The sequence below is a fragment of the Melanotaenia boesemani genome, chromosome 7 (assembly GCF_017639745.1).
Source record: "Melanotaenia boesemani isolate fMelBoe1 chromosome 7, fMelBoe1.pri, whole genome shotgun sequence".
In the NCBI taxonomy this organism is placed as follows: Eukaryota; Metazoa; Chordata; class Actinopteri; order Atheriniformes; family Melanotaeniidae; genus Melanotaenia; species Melanotaenia boesemani.
This window is the reverse complement of record NC_055688.1, coordinates 4546407-4569295: the sequence shown is the minus strand read 5'-3', so window position 1 is coordinate 4569295 and position 22889 is coordinate 4546407. Positions and strand designations below refer to the sequence as shown.

General features: G+C 43.4%; 1 long non-coding RNA gene across 1 annotated transcript; it reads right to left on the bottom strand.

Moving 5' to 3' along the window:
- Positions 1 to 2188: 2188 nt before the first annotated feature.
- On the bottom strand, positions 2189 to 21612 carry LOC121643167. Its single transcript, XR_006011051.1, has 3 exons — positions 21266 to 21612; positions 13085 to 13092; positions 2189 to 2199 (listed from the first exon to the last, which is right to left on the bottom strand). It is a non-coding gene; the product is annotated as an uncharacterized LOC121643167 (long non-coding RNA).
- Positions 21613 to 22889: the final 1277 nt, after the last annotated feature.

The following is a 22889-nucleotide window of genomic DNA, read 5'->3' as shown; positions in this document are numbered from 1 at the left end:
GGATGGTGCATACATGTGTGTGAGTGTGTATAAGGGGTTGTCATAAGATAGACACACCTCAGTGTTCCTCTGATTACTGCTGTACAGCCAATTGTCTCTCCAATAATCTGCCGCCACAGTCTCTGGACACACGCACACACGAGCGGAGGGATACGGGTCAGGCGGCACGGAAGCCATTTCCAATTCCAGGGCAGGCGACCGCACCGCAGATCTGCTACATATTAATTTTGTCCCGGCTGAGATTTGCTCCCATTCAGTTAAAGCCGATTGATGAGAGAGCAGAGAGGATCGGACGGCTGCTCATTCCCTCTCCTCACCTCTGATTAGAAACACTGCCGCTGTCACTGCACTATTAGAGAGGAGGGAGAGATTTGGGGGGGGGGGGGGGTAAAAGAGGGAGACTGATGTAGCCAGATAAGGGCAAATGGGGGAGAATGGGAAGATGGAGTGAATAGAGAAAGATGGGAAAGGAAAAGAAGGAGAAATGTGGATGGAGATGGGGAAACGAAAGAGGGACGAAAGAGAAGAATGTGAAAGAAGGAAACAACGTGGCTGTGCAAAGTGTGAAACTGAGAGATGGAGGGATGAAAACGGGTGATGAGGGTTGGAATGGACAACTGAAAAGATGAAAGGAGGTATGAGGCCAGGGAAGACCTCTTGGTGGACCTGTTTCCACCAAGAGGTACGTCTCAAGACGGGACGAGACAGGTTATTAAACCCTGATCTTGGTTGTGTTTCCACAGCAACCGTACCCCTACCTAATAGGCAGGGTACAGTCCAGATAGATGTGTCAGGTATGTAATAGCATAATGATGACACAACGCCTTCCTTTAATTCGAACAAAGAAGAAGGCAACCCAGAAAACAAAGGATGAGAATGGTGGACATCCAGAAGGTTGTGTTCTTTCTTCTTGGCCTGTGGCTTTCAACAACAAAACATCCAATAGAGAGCTATCACTTATGTCCTCATCAGAGTCTCAGCAACGGTGGTGTGTAATTCTGTGAGGTAAACTGTGATGAAAGTTACCCTTTAGGTGATCTACGGACGCTTCCCAGGTATTTATATCCTGTGGTTTACAATCCAGCCAATAAATGTAGTGTTTATTCAGAAACTATCTGGTAAATCCACAATGATCCATGATAATAGCATTATTTATTACATTTTCATCATAAAAAGATCACAATCACTACTATGTTGCTAAGAGACCTCTATTTATACCTGGACATGATGATGAAGCCACTTCTTGTCAGACTTTCCACTAATCAGAGAGCTTAGATTGACGGTAATGTCCGATCAGGAGCAGCCAAAGATCAACCAGTGAGCAGAAAGTTCTATGTGTGTGTGAAAAGAAGAACAATAATGCTCCTCTATGGCTGGAATAAAGCCAAGAAGACGTTTCTGATGCACGGTGGCGCCACAAAGCAGCTGAGCTGGAGTTGGTTTAGTGAGGATAGCAGGTAAATAGTAGCAGGAATAACTGGAAATGAGGAAAAAGTGGAAACATGGAAATAGAATTCGTTGGTGGACATCAGCAGTAAGGGATGCCATCAAGCTGAAGGAGTACTATCAGGTGTTTTTGGCCTGGTGGCTGGTGGCTGCTGACCTGAACTCCGGACATTATAAGGCGGTGGAGGGAATAATTCGAAGACCTCCTCAATTCCATCAACACATCTTTTGATAAGGAGGCAGAGTCTGGGGACCCTGGTGTTGGCTCTCCTATCTCTGGGGCTGAGGTTGCTGAGGTGGTTAAAAAGCTCCTCAGTGGCAGGGCCCGGACGTAGATGAGGTCTGCCCAGAGTTCCTTAAGGCTCTGGATGCTGTAGGGCTGTCTTGGCTGACACGCCAAGGTGGTGGTCGTCTCTCCAAAAAGGGGAACCGGAGGGTGTGCTCCAACTACAGGGGGATTACACTCATCAGCCTCCCTGGTAAGGTTTATTCAGGGGTGCTGGAGAGGAGGGGCCACCGGATAGTCGAACCTCGGATTGAGGAGGAGCAGTGTGGTTTTCGTCTCGGTTGTGGAACAGTGGACCAGCTCTACACGCTCTTCATGGTCTTGGAGGGGGCATGGGAGTTTGCTCAACAAGTCTACATGTGCCTTGTGGACTTGGAGAAGGCGTTCAACCATGTCCTCCGGGAACTCCTGTGGGGGTACTCCAGGAGCATGGAGTGCCGGACTCCCTTGTACGAGCTGTCTGGTCCCTGAGCTTGGTCAAAGTCGTTTCCAGTGAGGGTTAAACTCTGCCAAGGCTGCCCTTTGTCACCGATTCTGTTCATAACTTTTATGGACAGAATTTCTAGGTGCAGCCAAGGTGTTGAGGGGATCTGGTTTAGTGGTCTCAGGATTGGGTCTCTGCTCTTTGTGGATGATGTGGTTCTGTTGGCTTCATCGGGCCGTGATCCTCAGCTCTCACTGGAGCGATTCGCAGCTGAGTGTGAGGCGGCTGGTATGGGAATCAGCACCTCCAAATACGAGACCGTGGTCTTCAGCCGGAAAAGGGTGGAGTGCTTTCTCCAGGTCAGGAATGAGGTCCTGCCCCAGGTGGAGTAGTTAACTTATCTCAGGGTTTTGTTCACGAGTGAGGGAAGGATGAAGCGGGAGATCGACAGGTGGATCAGTGCAACGTATGCAGTGATGGGGACTCTGCATCGGTCTGTCGTGGTGAAGAAGGAGCTGAGCCAAAAGGCAAAGCTCTCGATTTACCGGTCGAACTATGTTCCTACCCTCACCTATGGTCTCCGCACAGTGGCCGGGCTCTCCCTTAGAGATAGGGTGAAAAGCTCGGTGATCGGGGAGGGGCTCAGACTAGAGTCGCTGCTCCTCCACATCGAGAGCAGCCAGATGAGGTGGCTCGGGCATCTGGTCAGAATGCCTCCTGGACGCCTCCCTGGTGAGGTGTTCCGAGCACATCCAACAGGGAGGAGGCCCCGGGGAAGACCCAGGACACGCTGGATGGACAACATCTCTCAGCTGGCCTGGGAACGCCTCGGGATATATATATATATATATATATATATATATATATATATATATATATATATATATATATATATACATATATATGTGTGTGTGTGTGTGTGCAATAAGCAACACTTTTTGGTGAGGTTTGGACTCCATCAGGCTGTTAGAGAAGAAGCATGGATTGATATAGCTAGTTCACACCACTAAGAGTGACGTCAGAAAAAAAGTTTTCCAGCCTGAATGCATATCTCCCTCTTTAATCAACCCCTGAAATCAGAGCATCTCTCTCAAGCCTAACACATTTTAATGTGCTGATATCTAATCATTTCCATCTTAAAACCATACAGTTCTAATTATCAACACTGAAAAGACATAAAAATCCTCACACTTGCATGTAACTCAGCTTCTCCCAGCAGACCCAGTCAGTATTGTCCTAAAATCCAACACACCATTAACTCTTATCAGCTAAGTGCTTCCAGCTTTAACTTAAACAGCCCTCTCCATCTAATAGTCTCTTTAACTTTAGACCTTAATTGTGTCCATAGCAGCTAATCGGGAGGCTTTAATAAGAGCCTGTGTATGGTCAAATTGGCCCTCCACCATGTAATGGTATAAAAACTTAACGATTGTTATCATCAAGCTCTCTCCATCCTTCGCGTCTGTTGTTAATTCATTTGATTCTCACTCTATCTTGAGCTCGCTCTCTTCCTTACTCTCTCATTGGTTAAAGAGTTGTACATTAACTTAATCCTGGGGTAGACTTATTAAGTTCACTTAACAGTTAATGCTCCGTTCAATGGATATTACCATTTATAGGTCCGACTGGCTCTGCACTAACTGATCATCGCAGAGACATCATTAGGTGGTAGAATCAGCTTCATTTAGACAACCATTAACACAAGTTTGGGATTTCAGGACTTCCTTTCACCCACGGTCTGAACTAGGCATGTTTGTAAGGACCTTTGTGGCTTTAAGTGTTTACTGAGCTGTTTATTCAAACTGAGCTAAAATCCTGAAAGTTTCTGGATGATTTTGACATCCCTCCTTTTTACTTTAATTAGTTCATGAAAAGCTTTGTTAAGAATTTAAATTGCATTGTGTTTTTGTGTCCTGCAGGCAGATGAAATAGCAATTGGAGAAACTGGTGCAAGGCTGCCGGTCCAGATGGTTTCAGCTCCAGGGTTCTGAAAACTGCATGGTTGCACGGTGGTATGGTGGTTAGCACTGTGGCCTCACAGTAAGAAGGTTGCTGGTTCGCCTTGGCTGGAGGGAGGTTCGAACAGTGGCCTTTCTCTGTGCATGTTTTTGCATGTTCTTCCCATGTATGCATAGGTTCTCTATGGGTACTCCATCATCCAAAGACATGAATGTTAGGTTAATTTGTCACTCTAAATTCTCCCTAGGAGTGGTTGTTTGTCATCATATCTGCGATGGACGGTGACCTGTCCCGGGTGTATCTGCCTCTCACTTGTTAATTGCTGGAATAGACTCCAACTTTCCTGCAACCCTTAATTGGATTAAGTATAGAAAATGGATGGATGGGTGGATGGATGGATGGGTGGATGGGTGGATGGATGGATGGATGGATGGATGGATGGATTTGTTCTGAAAACCTGCTCAGAACAGCTTTGTTTGATTCTTCAGCAGTATTCTCCAGCCTGAGTCAGAAAAGAGTTCACTTGCTGTGGAAAACATCTTGCTTTGTTCTAACACCTACACACTTAAAATTGCTGGGTTAAAAATCCCCCAGTTTGGGTTTTGCAACCCAGCTGTTGGGTCAAATATGGACCGACCCAGCCATGGGTTATCCTAACCCAGCACGGTTAGGTTATGGGGTTGACCTAACAATGGTTTAAAATGACCCAGTTGTGTAGTTAAAGCTACCTGAAAGTGGATTAAATAGAAAACCCAAAATTTGGGTTATTAAACTACTAGCAATTGGGTGAAAATGGCCCAATACATTTTATCCTAAATCAGCATTTATAAATGGCAAATAAACATAAAACACATCATGTTTCAGTCTATTATTGACAAAAGGGCAAAGCATCTTAATTTGTAAAAATGTGCAAAGATGTGTGAATGTGTGTTACTAAAATGAAAAATTATATAAAAAAACCAAACAAACAAACAAATGATTATTAAAGTTAATTATTTCATATCTGGTTTTGTGTAGCTGATATACAAGACAAAAATATTCTGAAACACCCATCAGCTGCACTTATAAGAGATGTTTGTTCAATGGTTGTCTCATCTATTACCAGATATACTTGGATAGCCCAGCGCTTCTCTGTCAACATGAGGAACATGGATCCTCTTCTGTTGCATTAGGTACTCCACCATGTTTCATTCCAATCTGAGAAGAAACAAAAAAAAAAACAAAAAAAAACAAAGAACAAAGAGGGCATAACAAATATTGAAGCTAACTATCACTTTGGAGTAGGATGTCAGATACTACTATCAACTCACAAGCTGGACATCAGCAGATCTCTAGACCTCTGGGAAGCAAAATTCCTGTTGGTCAGGGTGTGGTCAGAGAACATCCCGAGCTGCATCACAGGAGAAAACATTTGTTAAGTTCAGTTTGGATGTTTGTCAGACTGTTACTGCCTCTGTTTCTTACCCTGGAGCATCCTCAGCTGTACATGGCACATGCTTGAATCTTCCTATGGCTGAATAAGAGAAAGGTGCTTTTCCACTCTAAATGAAGCCGGTTACTCAGGTACACCAAGATTTCACTGGTTTCCATTCACTGTAATTACATAGAGAACAGTTCACTGTGTTGCCTGTAGTCCGTTTTAGTCCTCAGTCTGGCTGAGTACTGGTGCTGTAATACTGTAAGTAGGAATAACCTCACCAGTACCATGACAACAATAAACACACCAATAAAAGAGCAAAATAAAGCCTGCTAACAGCTATATATTAGGAATTCATGAAAATTTATACATCGTCATGGAAACTATACATCAAGTCAACCAGAGCAAAATGACGCTAACGTACCGACATGCAGATGTAAGCTACCGAAGCTAGCTTTACATGTCTCTACATAATTCCACAAATAACCAGTGTAAACGTAGCTGAATATAACAACCAAAAATATCCCACTCCACTACACGTGGACCAGGAGCTGTGCTGTGTGTTCTGTCAGGTAGGGTCTGATCCTGTTCACCTCAAACTTCCAACACAACTCTGAGTCATGTCATCTGCAGAAATACTCTGATTACTCTGCAGCGGTGGGGAGTATCTGTGATGGAGAGGAAGCTGAGTACAGAGAGCTACGCTCTACACAACACAATGAGGAAACAGCTGTGTTCAGACAGAAGCTTCTTCAGGTCTGCTGGAACACACTACGGTTCAGGAGATCAGCAGACGTCAGCCTCTGGAATAAAAACGTAACTGTAAATGATAAACTACTAATACATTCTCATGTCCCTCTGGGATATATAAAGTACATTTCATTCATTCATACCCTGGTGCAAAGCTTTCCATCACAGATTCATTATGGCGGAATTTCGGGCTCTTCTTCATCTCTTGATTTAATAAGCAGAAAAAAAGAAAACTACAGTTTTACCCTGTCGAGTTTTCTCTTTAAAACCTTTCACACTCTCACGCTGAAATGAAAAGTGACCATTGTTAAATGGAAAGAATGGAAAAACGAATCTTGAATGTACAAGTTAGGAACTTTTTGACAACCCTGGACGCAGCAAATCCCTGCCCATGTAAGTGCCTTGTAAGAGGGTAAAGGGTTGAAAGTCACTTCCCCATTTCACTCTGACCTACACATGGTTAGCTTTAGATTAGATGCTAAACATTGTTGAATTGAGCTTAAGTTGCCTGGATAAGCCCTGAATCCTATTCATAGTTCAGGCCCTGGGCATGACACTTCAGGGAGCTGAAGGCAGAACGAAAATATGTTGGACTGAAATCTAAAAACAGCAACCCTCTGAAAAGTGTGTTGCCTGCATGACTGCACATTTTGAGTCAATCAGTATCCAGTGACAGCAGAAGGCAGAGACGGTCACAGCAGGCCATAATACCTCAGGTCATGGTGGCCACTCCTGCTGTGAGGGAGCCACTCAGGACCTTTTCCACGGAGACATGTCTCCTCAGTGGCTCTGATACCATCATCACATGCTCAGTGTTGGTGCGTCTTCATTTTGTATTAATCCAGTACTTCTTCTCTTGTTTAAATATGTTTATTTTTATTGAACAAATCTAATTCAACCCTTTTAATCCCAGTATAACCCAGTCTGTAGCAGCTGAAGCTTTAATCCCAGTATAAACCAGTCTGTAGCAGCTGAAGCTTTTAATCCCAGTATAAACCAGTCTGTAGCAACTGAAGCTTTTAATCCCAGTTTAAACCAGTGTGTAACAGCTGAAGCTTTTAATCCCAGTATAAACCAGTCTGTAGCAACTGAAGCTTTTAATCCCAGTATAAACCAGTCTGTAGCAACTGAAGCTTTTAATCCCAGTATAAACCAGTCTGTAGCAGCTTTTAATCCCAGTATAAACCAGTGTGTAGCAGCTGAAGCTTTTAATCCCAGTATAAACCAGTCTGTAGCAGCTGAAGCTTTTAATCCCAGTATAAACCAGTCTGTAGCAGCTGGAGCTTTTAATCCCAGTATAAACCAGTCTGTAGCAACTGAAGCTTTTAATCCCAGTATAAACCAGTCTGTAGCAACTAAAGCTTTCAATCCCAGTATAAACCAGTCTGTAGCAGCTGAAGTTTTTAATCCCAGTATAAACCAGTCTGTAGCAGCTGAAGCTTTTAATCCCAGTATAAACCAGTCTGTAGCAGCTGAAGCTTTTAATCCCAGTATAAACCAGTCTGTAGCAGCTGAAGCTTTTAATCCCAGTATAAACCAGTCTGTAGCAGCTGAAGATTTTAATCCCAGTATAAACCAGTCTGTAGCAGCTGAAGCTTTTAATCCCAGTATAAACCAGTTTGTACCAGCTGGAGCTTTTAATCCCGGTATAAACCAGTCTGTAGCAGCTGAAGCTTTTAATCCCAGTATAAACCATTCTGTAGCAGCTTTTAATCCCAGTATAAACCAGTGTGTAACAGCTGAAGCTTTTAATCCCAGTATAAACCAGTCTGTAGCAGCTGAAGCTTTTAATCCCAGTATTAACCAGTCTGTAGCAGCTGAAGATTTTAATCCCAGTATAAACCAGTGTGTAGCAGCTGAAGCTTTTAATCCCAGTATAAACCAGTTTGTACCAGCTGGAGCTTTTAATCCTGGTATAAACCAGTCTGTAGCAGCTGAAGATTTTAATCCCAGTATAAACCAGTGTGTAGCAGCTTTTAATTCCAGTATAAACCAGTGTGTAACAGCTGAAGCTTTTAATCCCAGTATAAACCAGTCTGTAGCAACTGAAGCTTTTAATCCCAGTATAAACCAGTCTGTAGCAACTGAAGCTTTCAATCCCAGTATAAACCAGTCTGTAGCAGCTGAAGCTTTTAATCCCAGTATAAACCAGTCTGTAGCAGCTTTTAATCCCAGTATAAACCAGTCTGTAGCAACTGAAGCTTTTAATCCCAGTATAAACCAGTGTGTAGCAGCTGAAGCTTTTAATCCCAGTATAAACCAGTGTGTAGCAGCTGGAGCTTTTAATCCCAGTACAAACCAGTGTGTAGCAGCTGGACCTTTTAATCCCAGTATTAAGCAGTCTGTAGCAGCTGAAACTTTTAATCCCAGTATAAACCAGTCTGTAGCAGCTGTCAGATTGGGAGGTAAAATGATGTAAAATGAATGTATGAATAGATAAAGCAGCATAAAGGTCGACCAGAAGAAGAAACAGAACTTTGTAGAAATAACACACAGATCAACAGTGACCAAGCCTTTTCTCATCTCATCGTTCTCTAAAGTTTTGGCTTTCAGGAGAAAAAATATTGTTATTGAAACAAACACACAACAGAAACTATTTCCATGTTTCCACTTTTTCCTCATTTCCAGTTATTCCTGCTACTATTTACCTGCTATCCTCACTAAACCAACTCCAGCTCAGCTGCTTTGTGGCGCCACCGTGCATCAGAAACGTCTTCTTGGCTTTATTCCAGCCATAGAGGAGCATTATTTTTCTTCTTTTCACACACACATAGAACTTTCTGCTCACTGGTTGATCTTTGGCTGCTCCTGATTGGACGTTACAGTCAATCTAAGCTCTCTGATTGGTGGAAAGTCTGACAGGAAGTGGCTTCATCATCATGTCCAGGTCTAAATAGAGGTCTCTTAGCAACATAGTGATGTTTTTCTGATGAAATGTGATAAACAATGCTGTTATGATAGATACCAGATAGAGTCTTTGAATAAACACTACATTTAGTGTAAACCTTCTGGACGGGATAGAAATACCTAGAAAACTTCTGTAGATCACCTAAAGGGTAGCTATCCATCACATTTACCCCACAGAGTTACACACTACCACAAGTGGGACGCTCATGATGATGGAAGTGATAGGGCTCGGGGAGATCTGGTGGAGTTTTAAGGGTTAAACTTAATTTATTTAATATGATGGGACTCTCAGACTCTGCAGGAGCTGAGGATGAGGAAACTGGGATCCAATTAAAAGGTGTAGACCACCAGTACATCATTGATCACTCCTCTATGATATTACATCCATCAACCTGCATCATAACTCCTCCCCCTCCTCTCTTCTCCTTGCCGTTCTCTCATGGATCACAGCATAATTAAAGAAACCATCCAACAGATCCAATTTAAGATTACTGTGTATGAAGAATGTGTGCACTGGCTGCTGTAGCCACCCACCCACCCAACACCACCCCCACCCTCAGTAACACCCACAGAATGCCTTTTATACAATCTGTGATCAGTGACGATAAACCTGGAGGAAATCCAACTCTGTAGTCTTTAACGTTTTCAGAGATGCTCTGATTTTCCTTCAAATATAAATACTATTAATAATACTAACAATACTCAGGACATCTGAAGCTGCTTTTAAAGACGCATTATCTGATTCTTACCATTGATTTTTATATTTATCATATAGATTAATATAAAAATGGACTGACTAGATCATGTGATCTCTCTCTGATGTAAATGGTTGTTGCTGTAGAGACATTTGTCTTTATTAAATGTGCAGCGTCTGATATCGAGCCAATTATATTAATTCTGTGATCACATTTCCTATTGATGTAATGGGATGGGAAGATACCGATCAATATAATTATTGATGATGGTGAACAGAGCTAAAAGCTGTTTGGAGGGAAGAATCAGGTCTGTGGAGCTTCTTACTGAACTTCAGCAGACTGGTTTTTGTTTAATTGCTTCTCTTTGCTCTTACAGGTCTGTGACGCAGGCCACACCCACTGTTTACTGCTCAGGGCAAAGCAAAAAGAAAAGAGAGAATATGGTTAACTTCAGCAGAACAAGCAACAAAGCCATGCTTCTAGAACGAGACGACAGCAGCTGGGTCCACATGGACTCAGCTGTCCCACTCCCACCTGGTTGTGTTGTTCTTACTGTCAGATGTAAGTCGCTTTGGAGAAAAGAGTCTGCTAAATGACTCTAGAATAGAATAGAATAGAATAGAATAGAATAGAATAGAATAGAAAATGTCTTCCTTGTGTGAGTAAAGATGTAAAAAGTCTAAGAGATGAATTTGGAAGTCGATCATGTGTTCAGGACAAAAGTTGCTTTGTTCTTTGATGGAAAAGAGGACGATGCTCTTTGGTATTTGCATGAAAAATCATTAATAAAACAACTAAAGTAAATTTGTCTGGTAACATCTGGATTATTTTCCCGGAAAGAAAATATCTGGTGGAGATTCTGATTGGCCGGTGACTTCAGCTGATGATCACTTAGAGCTCTAAGTTTAGCATGAGGTTATTTCCCCCTGACAACCTGAACTGACCGGTAGACGTGGGTCAGGCTGGCTCACCTCCAGATTAATTGTAGTCACTGGAAAGTTCTGATGGGATGGACCACAGAAGCAGTCAAGCGTACAGCTGTGGGATGGTTGGGTGTTCTGGAATTTCCAGACCCCACAGATGACCAGTCGGCCTTCTTGGACAAGTTTTCAACATCAGCATTTTCTTTTAGCTAAGATTCCTCAGAACAAAAACTAACTGACAAACACTGGTGTGAAATATCTCTGTGTTGAAGGAACAGCAGTGAACATCTCCATGTTTCCTCCAGAGAAGGAAGGAGATGAGAGGGTTGGACATCACGTTGAGGTCAGCTTCCAGAGGGTCTACTGGGATTCAGAGTTACAAGTCATGGACCCAGCAGCTGGGTTGAGCCTCCCAATGGGAGCACTGGTCAGGTCTTCTGGTGAACGTGAGGTTCAGGATGCTGGTTTGACCAAAGAGAAGCACTGAATCCCACCAGGTCACAGGAAGAGGCTTGCTGAAGCTCTGGAAAGCAACAGCCAGATGAAGGTCTTCCTTCCTTCCCACCTCCAGGCTGGACATTGCTGCAGAGCGGAGATGGAGAGGAACAAGAAAAAAAATATGATTTACAACACACTGTAAAAAAAACAAAAACCGTAATATTCTGTCCGCTGAGGCGCAAAAAAAAATAATCCAGTAGAATAACTGGACAACAATCAATTACAGCAAAATTCCACAAGAACCCAGTTTACAGCTTCACTTTTACATCTTTGGTTTTACTTAGACTTTTTTTTTTTAATGTTTAATAAAGATTAAACAAATGAAAATTTTATGTATTTTCACAATGACGAGGTTTTCATGTTATTTTATATTAGACGTTTATTCCTATCATTTTATTGATATTTGCCAGTGTTTAAAACGCTGGAATAATACAGAAAAAGCGTAAAATACATTTTCTTTAAGGAGCAGAGGTCAGAATTCAGAACATTTTCTCAGGAAAACCTCAACAATGATGTTTGTAAAAAGTTCATATAAAGTATGTTTTCAGTGTTTTTGTTTACTATTTAATCATTTATTAGTTTATTTTATATAATATTTTGTAGATATTTGTTTGATTGCACTTTAAGCGCAAAAGGAAAATGAAAAATACTTCAATAATCCCAGAGGGAAACTGCATCATTGTTGTATCTTTATAAGGAAATATTAGTAATTAATTAACATAAAAAGTTAATTATAAAGTCTTGTTCTGGAGGACGGTGGCTGCTGGCAGGGATTACCTTGAAGTTTACCCTGAAAACACTCCGACCCCCCACCACCTGTGCTGAAACCACGGTTGGTGGAGGGTCTTTATCAGCTGCTGGATGCTGCTAAATGCTGCATTCAGGTCCTTTAAAACCAAAGTTAAACTAGGTATAGTGATGAATAATCTGCTGCGTGCTGTTTCTTAGGCATAAATCCAGATGAGCAGGACGGACATGAACTTCTCTACTGTAGCTAAGCCAGCCCTGTCCTCACTAAACCACATGCTGTGGCCTAACAAGTAGATTTTTATTCCTGACCAAGGATATATGTTTTAGAATATTGTTGTATAGCAGATTTTTATGACCCCAATTTATTTTCTTAAAAAATGTTCAGGCTCCAGATGCAGCAGATACACCCCAACTGGTCTCTGTGTGGGCCTGGACTTCACTTCAACAATCACACAGGATCCGCACAGTCAAAGCTTCACAGGTCCCCGGTGCTCCTCTGATGCCCCCTTGGGAGTCAGGGACCCCAGTTTGGGAACCACTGGTGTCTGTTATGTTCAGCAGAAAAAAAAAAAAAAAAAAAGAAAACAACTTCAAAATTCAGTGGAATGATTCCCAGAGGGGGAAAATAACTTCATGTTTATCGTTCGGATGGAAGCAGAAACTGTGTTTAATCATTTCTGTTTTTATGTGTAAATAAAATCTTATGGATTGTCATGGGAATTTTTTAGGGAAATAAAAGTCTTTTGTGATATTTTCGGTCCTGATACTGACAGTAAAAGTCGCGATGAAGACGGTTTAGCTGAAGATCCATGAACACACACACCTCGGCTGTAAAGGCTTTATTTGATCGTTCAGTCCTTTGTGCAGGAGCAGCGTCGGCCCAATGGGCTGAAGACAGCAGCTCTGGACTCTCTGCAATCACTTCATCTTAAAAACTCGTCCTTCTTTCACCAAAGCAGCTCCGCACTTAGAAGAAGTTCTTCTGTAAAGCTGCAGCGACTTGAGATTAGAAAAAAACTCTGCCACCACTTCAAAAACTGGGCTTCAATCAGTGCAGAATAATACAAAGGGCCCTCAGATTACACAGACCCTGCTGTACGTTAAATCCTGTAATACAGGCTGAAATGAAATCCATTTTTTGCTCCGATGATCTTTCCAGGCAATGTTCAACATGGTCAGAGAGAGAGAGAAAGGGCCATCTGTCTGCCACTGTTACCACGCCACCCGCAACTACCACACACACACGCACGATCACGAGCGTGGCTAAAAAAACGAGCTGCTAAAAAACCCTAGAGAGAGGAATGAGATGCCGTTTTTCCATTTGTAGCAGCATGATAGCACAAAGGAAAAAGACAAAACATTATTTGAAGATAGAAGATACACACAGCCTGATAAGGCCGAGAGGAAGAGTGTGTGTGTACGGGTGTGTCCAGGAGTGTGTGAGTATTTCATCTTCCATGGTAACTTAAATGGAAGATGGAGGCAAAATAGAAGCACACACACACACACACACCGGCCTCCCAGTGCTGCAGCACCCCAGATGCCTTATGGGATTGTAATAATTCATGGAGTTAGCCAACTGCTTGCTGGACCAGACAAATGGAATTATACTGCCCAGATGAGATGGCTGCATACGTGTGTGTGTGTGTGTTGGGCATATTTGTGTAGTGTCAGGGCCACTCAGCCAGTCAGCACCAAAGAAAAATAGCTGCTGTAGTCCACAACCCTCCACACACACATCACCTGCAGGCCTGCACCACGCTCAGCAGCATGGGGTTTGACACCGTGGTGTTGTTAAACCATGTTAGACTTCAAGGGTCTCTGGCCAGCAATGTCCCTGACACACACACACACACACACACAGCAAAGGTCTGAGTGTTTTTTTCTGCTGCTTCCCTGCAGGTCAAACTTCACAGTTACATAAAGGGACCATTAACACTAAAAACTCAAGACATTTTTGCTTATTAATTTTTTTTTTTTTTCTTCTTCTTCTTTTTTGGTGTTTTTTTGTTTACATACACCAGTCTGTAGCAGCTAAAGCTTTTATTCCCAGTATAAATCAGTGTGTAGCAGCTTTCAGATTGGGAGGTAAAATGATGTAAAATGAATGTATGAATAGATATAGCAGCATAAAGGCCGACCAGAAGAAGAAAGCAGAATTTATTACTAACAGAACTTTGTAGAAAGAACACACAGATCAACAGTGACCAAGTCTTTTCTCATCTCATCGTTCTCTCAAGTCTTGGCTTTCAGGAGAAAAAATATTGTTATTGAAACAAACACACAACAGAAACTATTTCCATGTTTCCACTTTTTCTTCATTTCCAGTTATTCCTGTTTCTATTTACCTGCTATAGCTGGACATCAATAGTGCTCAGGTGCGCCGGAGATCTAAAGGAGTTTTAATGGCTAAAAGATGTCAGCTCTGCTCAGGTCATGCAAAGCTAAAACTCTGACTGTTGTCTCAGTCTGCAGACATAGAAACAGTTTTACGTCAGGACTTTACTTCCTGTTCACATTGATGGATTAATGCTGATCAGTTCAAGAACATGGAAGAGACAAGTTGATCTGGAAGTCACTTCTGAGACCAAGCTCTTCTTCTCTGCTCCGTTTCTCAAAATCAGTTTAGTTTACAGACATAATCAATTCAAGCCAATTCACTGTGATCCAGTTATAATGAATCCATCATATGATCCACATCAGTCCAATTTCTGATAACTGTCTTCTGAGCCTAATGAGCTAGATAAACCACCGGGTTGGGTCAGATCTTCCTCCATCCTGAGCTGCGGTGGAACCAGGACCAGGAAGGAAAGTCTGTATCTGAACCAGGACCAGGAAGGAAGATCTGTATCTGAACCAGGACCAGGAAGGGAAATCTGTATTTGAACCAGGACCAGGAAGGAAAATCTGTATCTGAACCAGGACCAGGAAGGAAAATCTGTATCTGAACCAGGACCAGGAAGGAAGATCTGTATCTGAACCAGGACCAGGAAGGAAAATCTGTATCTGAACCAGGACCAGGAAGGAAAATCTGCATCTGAACCAGGACCTGGAAGGAAAATCTGTTTCTGAACCACGACCAGGAAGGGAAATCTGTATTTGAACCAGGACCAGGAAGGAAAATCTGTATCTGAACCAGGACCAGGAAGGAAAATCTGCATCTGAACCAGGACCTGGAAGGAAAATCTGTTTCTGAACCACGACCAGGAAGGGAAATCTGTATCTGAACCACGACCAGGAAGGGAAATCTGTATCTGAACCAGGACCAGGAAGGAAAATCTGTATCTGAACCAGGACCAGGACGGAAAATCTGCATCTGAACCAGGACCTGGAAGGAAAATCTGTTTCTGAACCACGACCAGGAAGGGAAATCTGTATCTGAACCAGGACCAGGAAGGAAAATCTGCATCTGAACCAGGACCAGGAAGGAAAATCTGTATCTGAAGCAGGACCGGGAAGGAAAATCTGTATCTGAACCAGGACCAGGAAGGAAGAAGAGAAAACTGGAAAAATATGATCTCTGGTTATAAAACTCATCAGAACCCTCGCTGCAGCATCTTGGATCAGATGGAGGCTTTTCAGAACATTTCTGGGACAGAACAATAATCAGGAATCTGAGTTTTCCTGCATCACTCTGAAACAGGATGCTCCTCATTTTGGGAATGTTATGTTGGTGGAAATAAACCAGTCACCAGAAAGAGTGTTGCTTCTGTAACTTTACTCAAACCCCGCTGGACTTGTGAGTTTTCTCAGGACTCCTGATGAATATGACCAGTGACGACATCCCTCAACTGCAGCTTTTCTCTCTGATTTATAGATCGTTCCCGGGGAAAAGCTGGCCTTACTGCCACTTCGGACGGAACACCTTTCAGATCTAGAATATGGACGATTTCACTCCTTCCCTCTTTTATTTTCCAATCATCTTCTCTCTTTTGTTAAAACTGCTTGTATTTTCTTTCTCCCTGCTTATCCTCTTTCCCATTTCCCTGTTTCTTCCTTTCCTCCACCCCCTACTTCCGTCTCTCCATCTTCCCACCGGCCTGTCCATTCATCAGCATTTCAGCTCCCAGCTGATAGCATCGTTGCTTTACTGCTGCGCCCAGTTGACAGTCTGTCTGTCCTCGCCGTGGGCTTTAAACACACTAAATCAACGCCTGAAAGAAATAGATATTTTGCCACTGAGATAAGCCCATTTCCTGGAGAGTATTCATTGAAATGATATAATAACTGACATGGATAGGATAGCGGAGGAAGAGAGGTAGAGAGAGAGGGAACAGAGATAAATACGGTATTTGCAAGTTTCCTTTTGTAGCATGAAGGCGCCTCCTTTTTCTGGGGGAGGAAAAGGGGTGAGGGATCTAAACGTTGACTGGGGAGGTGGTAAATTGAATGCCATGAGCCGTCTGAGCCTCTCTGTCTCTAAAAAGAAATTCAATTAAAGTGTATTGGAGGCTTGTGAATGTGGCAGAGCCCGGGCTCCCGCTCGCTGATAAGAGCTGCTTCTCCCGGCGAGCGGCGTTATAACTGAAGCCAGATCACAAGCTGCTAAACGTGTAATCCCCAGCAGCCCAACAATACGGCCCCGGTCTGATTCAATACAGCTGCAGCCAATTCTCCACATTAAATCAACGCAGGGGGCCCGAGCTGCTGCCACCACACAGCTTCCAACGCACTTCCTCCAGCTTAAGCCACACACAGAAATCAGAAAGAATAGCTACTATCTACCAGCTAACACACACACACACATATACACACACACACACGCTCATACTCACACGGTGTATAAAAGCTCCCCTGGGAAGTGATTTCAGTCCTTTCAGTGTTAAGTACCTGCCCCACTCTGGCTAATACCGCCTCTGATACTGGAATTATACACTATACGTGTGTGTTAGTGTGTGTGGAGGCCTTTTCTGACAGATAAAAAAGCAAAAGAGATGAGATAAAATGGTTTTCTGTGGCTGAAGCACACACATACTGAGTGGTTCATGACCAGTTAAGCTCAAGATCTCCGTGTGTGTGTGTGTGTGTGTGTGTGTGTGTGTGTGTGTGTGTGTGTGTGTAAAACCTGCCACACAAAAAACTTCCGCTCAGACAAATTTTTATCGTCCTGGTAAATAAGCTTATTGATCAACTTATGTGATGGAGATGAGAAGCACAGGGTCACGTCAGGAGTTCACAAACTAGAAATGCCTGACTGTTTTACTCAGTGTGCATAGGCCAGATTATGTGTTTCAACTCAAGTAGAAATGAATTACAAATATAAAAAAACAATGAAAAACACACAGACAAAAATACAGAACATTTGATCCTTCATACATAATATCTCTAGACAGTATACACAGAAATACAGAGACAGCAAAGAAATAAAAAATAATAAAACTCCAAGCTGTGTTTGGTTTTGTTGGTTTTTTGGAGTGGGGGCCAGATCCAGCTCTAGCGGAGTTTTAAAGATTCACTATTTAACTTCTGTCATTGTCTCAGTGACCCTATCGATGGCTGTAAGCATGGATGTCTCAAAACCTACCTGCTGAATGAGACTGAGATCCTGGACCTGAGAGCTGCTAATGGCTCAGAAATCCCTCACCGGGGATGGGTTTAGACAAGTCTTAGTTTGTGTGGTCCAAAGACTAAATCTGCAGGGTCAGATTAGTCCAAGTATTAGTTAGCAGGGGCATTGTGCAGAGACCCATAATAGGGTTTAATGCCACTAAAGAAATAATGAAGGATAGAGAGGACCAGGACCAGCCCAGTGAAAGAGTAGTTTTGCTCAGCAACTCTCTAAAACTAGGCACAGGAAAGGCAGAAACGCTGTTAAACCTAATCCAGAAAGTTACAGATGAGAATGTAATTTATTCAGTAAAGACACCTGTTATATTTCCAGGAGATCAATCAATCAATCAATCAATCAATCAATCTTTATTTATAGAGCACTTTTCATACATAAATGCAACACAAAGTGCTTTCCATGGTTAAAACAATGCCCCCCCCCCCACCCCAACCACCATACACAACCCCCTCCCTCCCCGCTTGTGTACAAGCAAGCATACACATACACATACACACACACATACTTGCACATATTAAAAGACTAATGTGAGGTTGAGCACAGATGAGCCTGGTAAGGAAACACTATCACAGGGAGCCGTCTGCACCGGGAGCCGCTCACAGGCTACGACCGCCAGGACACCGACCCAGGGCACATGGCCAATTGAGAGGCAGAGGAGCCACCCAACCAGACTGAAGAACCCGCAGGACAGAGCCACAGCAGCCACAGCCGATGAAAGCCCCCAGTGCAGAGAGCCCCCTCCGAGGAAACACTGGGGAAATAACCTAAAAATAATATAAATAGAATAAAAGCATAAAATAAATAAAAATGGGTTAACATAGAAAAATAAATAGGCTAGGGGAATAAAATAAATAAAAATAAAATGAATAAATATTAAGTAAAAGCTAAATTAAAAAGGTGGGTCTTGAGCCTGCTCTTAAAAACATTAACGTTCTCTGCAGCCCTGAGCTCCTCCGGCAGGCTGTTCCACAGACGAGGACCATACCACTGGAAAGCTGCCTCTCCATGAGTATGTGTCCTGACTTTAGGTACAGTCAGGAGGCCAGTACCGGAAGACCTCAGGGGCCGCGAGGGTTCATAAGGTAAAAGCAAATCTGAAAGATAAGAAGGCCCAAGACCATTAAGACATTTAAAAACCAATAAGAGAACCTTAAAATTGATCCTGAAACACACGGGGAGCCAATGCAGTGATTCTAAAACCGGTGTAATGTGGGCCCGCCCTCTGGTCTTCGTCAGCACACGAGCAGCTGAGTTCTGTAGGAGTTGTAGAGGTGCAATACTCTTTTTGGGAAGACCAGAGAGCAGGGCATTAGTCAATACGACTTGTGATAAAAGCATGCATCAGCATCTCCGTGTTGGCCCGAGAGAGAATGGGACGGACTCTGGCTATGTTTTTTAGGTGATAAAATCCTATTTTAGTAACATGTTTAATATGTGGAATAAAACCAAGCTCAGAGTCAAAAATAACGCCCAGGTTTTTTACTTGTGATGATGGGTTTAATGTGGATGCCTGTAATTTAGCTAAGAGTTTCTCTCTCTGAGCCTCAGGACCAATGACTAAAACTTCAGTTTTGTTCTGGTTAAGCTGTAAAAAGTTTTCTGCCATCCAGGATTTGATATCTAAAATACAGTTGAAAAGGGCGTCCATTGGTCTCGTGTCATCAGGAGACATGGAGATGTACAGCTGAGTATCATCAGCATAACTGTGGAAGTTTACTCCATGCCTCCTGATGACACTGCCAAGAGGGAGCATATACAAATTAAAAAGAACAGGGCCTAAAACTGACCCTTGAGGCACACCACATGTCATTTTATGGATCTTAGAGGAGCATGTATCCAAACTTACCATATAAGTTCTGTCTGAGAGATAGTGAACAGCACCAGAGAGGCCCACCGGGTGTTTCAGTCTGTTTAAAAGAATAGTGTGGTCTACTGTGTCAAATGCTGCGCTAAGATCCAGTAGCACCAAGACTGAGAGGTTCTGTGAGTCACAGTTAATCCTAAAATCATTTAAAACCTTCAGGAGAGCAGTCTCTGTGCTGTGGTTCACCCTAAATCCAGACTGATATATCTCAAGGATATTTCTACTATTTAAAAAAATCATTAAGCTGAATAAAAACCAGTTTTTCTAGAATTTTACTTAAAAATGGTAAGTTGGATACAGGTCTATAGTTATTAAAATCATTACAATCCAAATTGCTCTTCTTCAGAAGGGGCCTCACCACCGCCGTTTTAAAGGCCGCAGGGAAAACGCCCATCTGAAGAGAGCAATTTATCATGCATAAAAGCTCGTCTTTAAAAAATCCATAAAATGATTTAAAAAGTGAAGTGGGAATTGGGTCTAAAAGACATGTGGTGGGTTTTACTGTGGAGAAAACTTTTATCAAGGATCTCAGCATTAACCAGAACAAAACTGTCCAGTGTTTCCTCAGGTAAAAGCAAGCACTCAGATGTGTTCGTGTTCTGGTTGGATAAAATACCACATATGATGGCACTGATTTTACCTCTGAAGTGGTCTGCAAACTGCTCACAGAGAGAGTCTGTTGGGGTTCGCTGGGAGCTGTTAAAATCAGGGTTACATAGGTGATCGATGGTGGAAAAAAGAACCTTGGGATTATTTTTATTTTTACTGATTATTTTTGAGAAGTACATGTTTCTTGAGTTCCTTAGTGCGTTATTGTAAATTTTAAGTTGCTCACAAAATATCTGATAATTTATTGTCATTTTATTTTTCCTCCATCTCCTTTCTGCCGCCCTGCAATTTCTTTTGTGTTTTTTGACCTCCTCATTCCTCCAGGGAGATATAAGTTTTGGGTATATCTTTTTTGTAGTGAGTGGAGCAACAGAGTCGAGGCTTGTCTTCAGTTTACTGTTAAAGTGTTTGAAAACCTTGATAAAATTTGCAGCCACTTCAGAGGTTAGATAGCGCTTCCTCACAGTTCGCACCGAGGTCTCCCGCTGAATAAAACCGGTGATGTTAAAAAACACACAGTAGTGGTCAGAGACAGCCAAGTCAACAACAGAGGACACACTGGCAGAAAGGCCATAGGTAATGACCAAGTCCAGTGTGTGTCCTCTGTTGTGAGTCGGCTGCGTGACATGTTGCGTAAAATCCATATAGTTAAGAATGTTTAAAAATTCTTTTGAAACAGGGTCTAAAGGATTATTTATGTGCAGGTTAAAATCACCGGTTAAAATTATCATGTTGTACGTTGTGTGTATGATTGATAAAAATTCTGAAAACTCATTAATAAAAGCAGCACATTTTTGGGGTGGTCTATAAATGGTGACACATAAAATTGGAGGGCTGCTAAAAACAATGGCGTGATATTCAAAAGTGGTAGAATTAGCGAATAAAATCTGTTTGGTGGTGAGAGTGTTATTGGTTAAAGATGCTGTGCCACCACCTTTCCTACCAGTTCTTATAGAAAAAGAATAGTTAAAATTTGGTGGGGAGGCCTCAGCTAGAACAACAGGTGCATCCACACCCAACCATGTTTCAGTTAAAAACAAACAGTCTAGTTTGTGGTCTAAAATCAGGTCATTGACAATAAATGACTTATTTAACAGAGAGCGTATATTTAAAAGTGCCATATTGAGTGTGACTGGTGACATTTGAACTGAAAAGGCAGGTACTGGTTGACATTTTGGAAGAGGCCTGAGATTATTGATGTTTACGGTATGATATGGTTTGTGGTGGTGTGGTTGCTCTCTGAATGTGATGATGACATGAATTGATGAACTGTTTGGAGGAATGTTAGGTCCAAGTCCAGTATTGCGAGCTTTGCTGTTAAAAGTGGAACTGAGTAAGTAGGAGCTGGGACCAGGGGGGCATCAATCCATGACGGACAGGTCAGCAGGTGCAGTGGGTTTGGTGTAATGAGTGGGCTGGGAGCAGGAGTGCTGTACACCAAATGCCAAATTGGCGGACAGAAGACGGCAGCCCCGCGAGTTGAGGTGAAGCCCGTCAGCCCCAAAAAGATGCCTCCGCTCCCAGAAAGCATCAAACAAAGTTGTTAATAAAACCCAGGCTGTGGGAACTACGGGCGGAGGAGAGCCAGGTGTTGAGGCTGAGCAGCCTGCTGAAGCAGCCTACCCCTTTGCCGCAAGTGGGGGTGGGGCCAGAGATATAAACATTTACTTGACATAGTCCAAGCAACGTGAAAAGATCAAGGAAATCCAGCTTTAACAGCTCGGACTGCTGTTTACGGATATTGTTGGTGCCGACGTGGATTATGATCCTGTTGGCCTGCGGCTGGGACCTCAGGATGCCCGGGATTCTGTCGGCGATGTCCAAAACAGTGGCTCCAGGGAACGACAGGGTGAGCGCCCCCCTCATCCGCACGTTCCTCACGATGGAATCCCTGATAATGAGCGTGGAGTGAGGAGGATCCGCCGGGGGACAAGGGGGGCCGGAGGTTCGCCCACCCATGACATCCACATCGAGGCGCCGGTGGTGTGATCTGGACGGCGATGAAACAGCCGAATCGCGGGGGCGGTTGTCCGGCAGGTGGGAGCTGGTCCACGGCTGCTCCATGGGCCTGCTTCTCTGTGGAGCCGGAGTAAAGTGCAGCTCCCTGCGGCGAGTTCTGACAGAAGCGTGGGACTGCCCGTCACGGCTCCGGGAGCAAGATGGCGACCCCGGTGACACAGCAGGATGGCAAGGGCCAGCGGCCAGAGGAGGAAAATCCACAAGATCCAGGACGTTGAACTTGTTCTCCAGGGATACGGCGTCAGTGAGGGGAGAGCATGAAAGACGGCTCGCCCGGTCCCTTCTGCAGCCGTTGCGGGTCCCGACCTCGGTCCATGACTCTGGCTGGAGTGGAGTGGAGCTGACCGGAACTCTGGGTCTAGCGCCAAGTTGGAACCAGCGGTTCTCGCTAATGGCAGGAGCACCAGCAAAGCAGGCATCTATTGTGTTTGTGTGCCTGGATGAACTATTGGTGGGAGCCGGTGACACATCACCTGGATAGGGCGCTGTGTCGGCTAGCTGAGCACTAGTAGCCGCGGCTTTAGTTTGGCCAAGGAGGATTGTATCCAGTTCGTGTTCAGCCTCCTGGATCTGGTAAAGAGTGGAAATTCTCTGTTCCAGCTCGATCACCTTCTGGCTCAGGTTGATGCAGCTTTCACAACTGGATGTCGAGGTAAGTGGAGCCATGACTCACCGGTAACCAGGAAGCTTCCCTGTTGTGTGTTGGTGGCGGTGAGGACCCAGTTGCAGGCAGATCAGGCAGGATCTGCACGCAGTCAAGCCTTCTCTGATTTCTG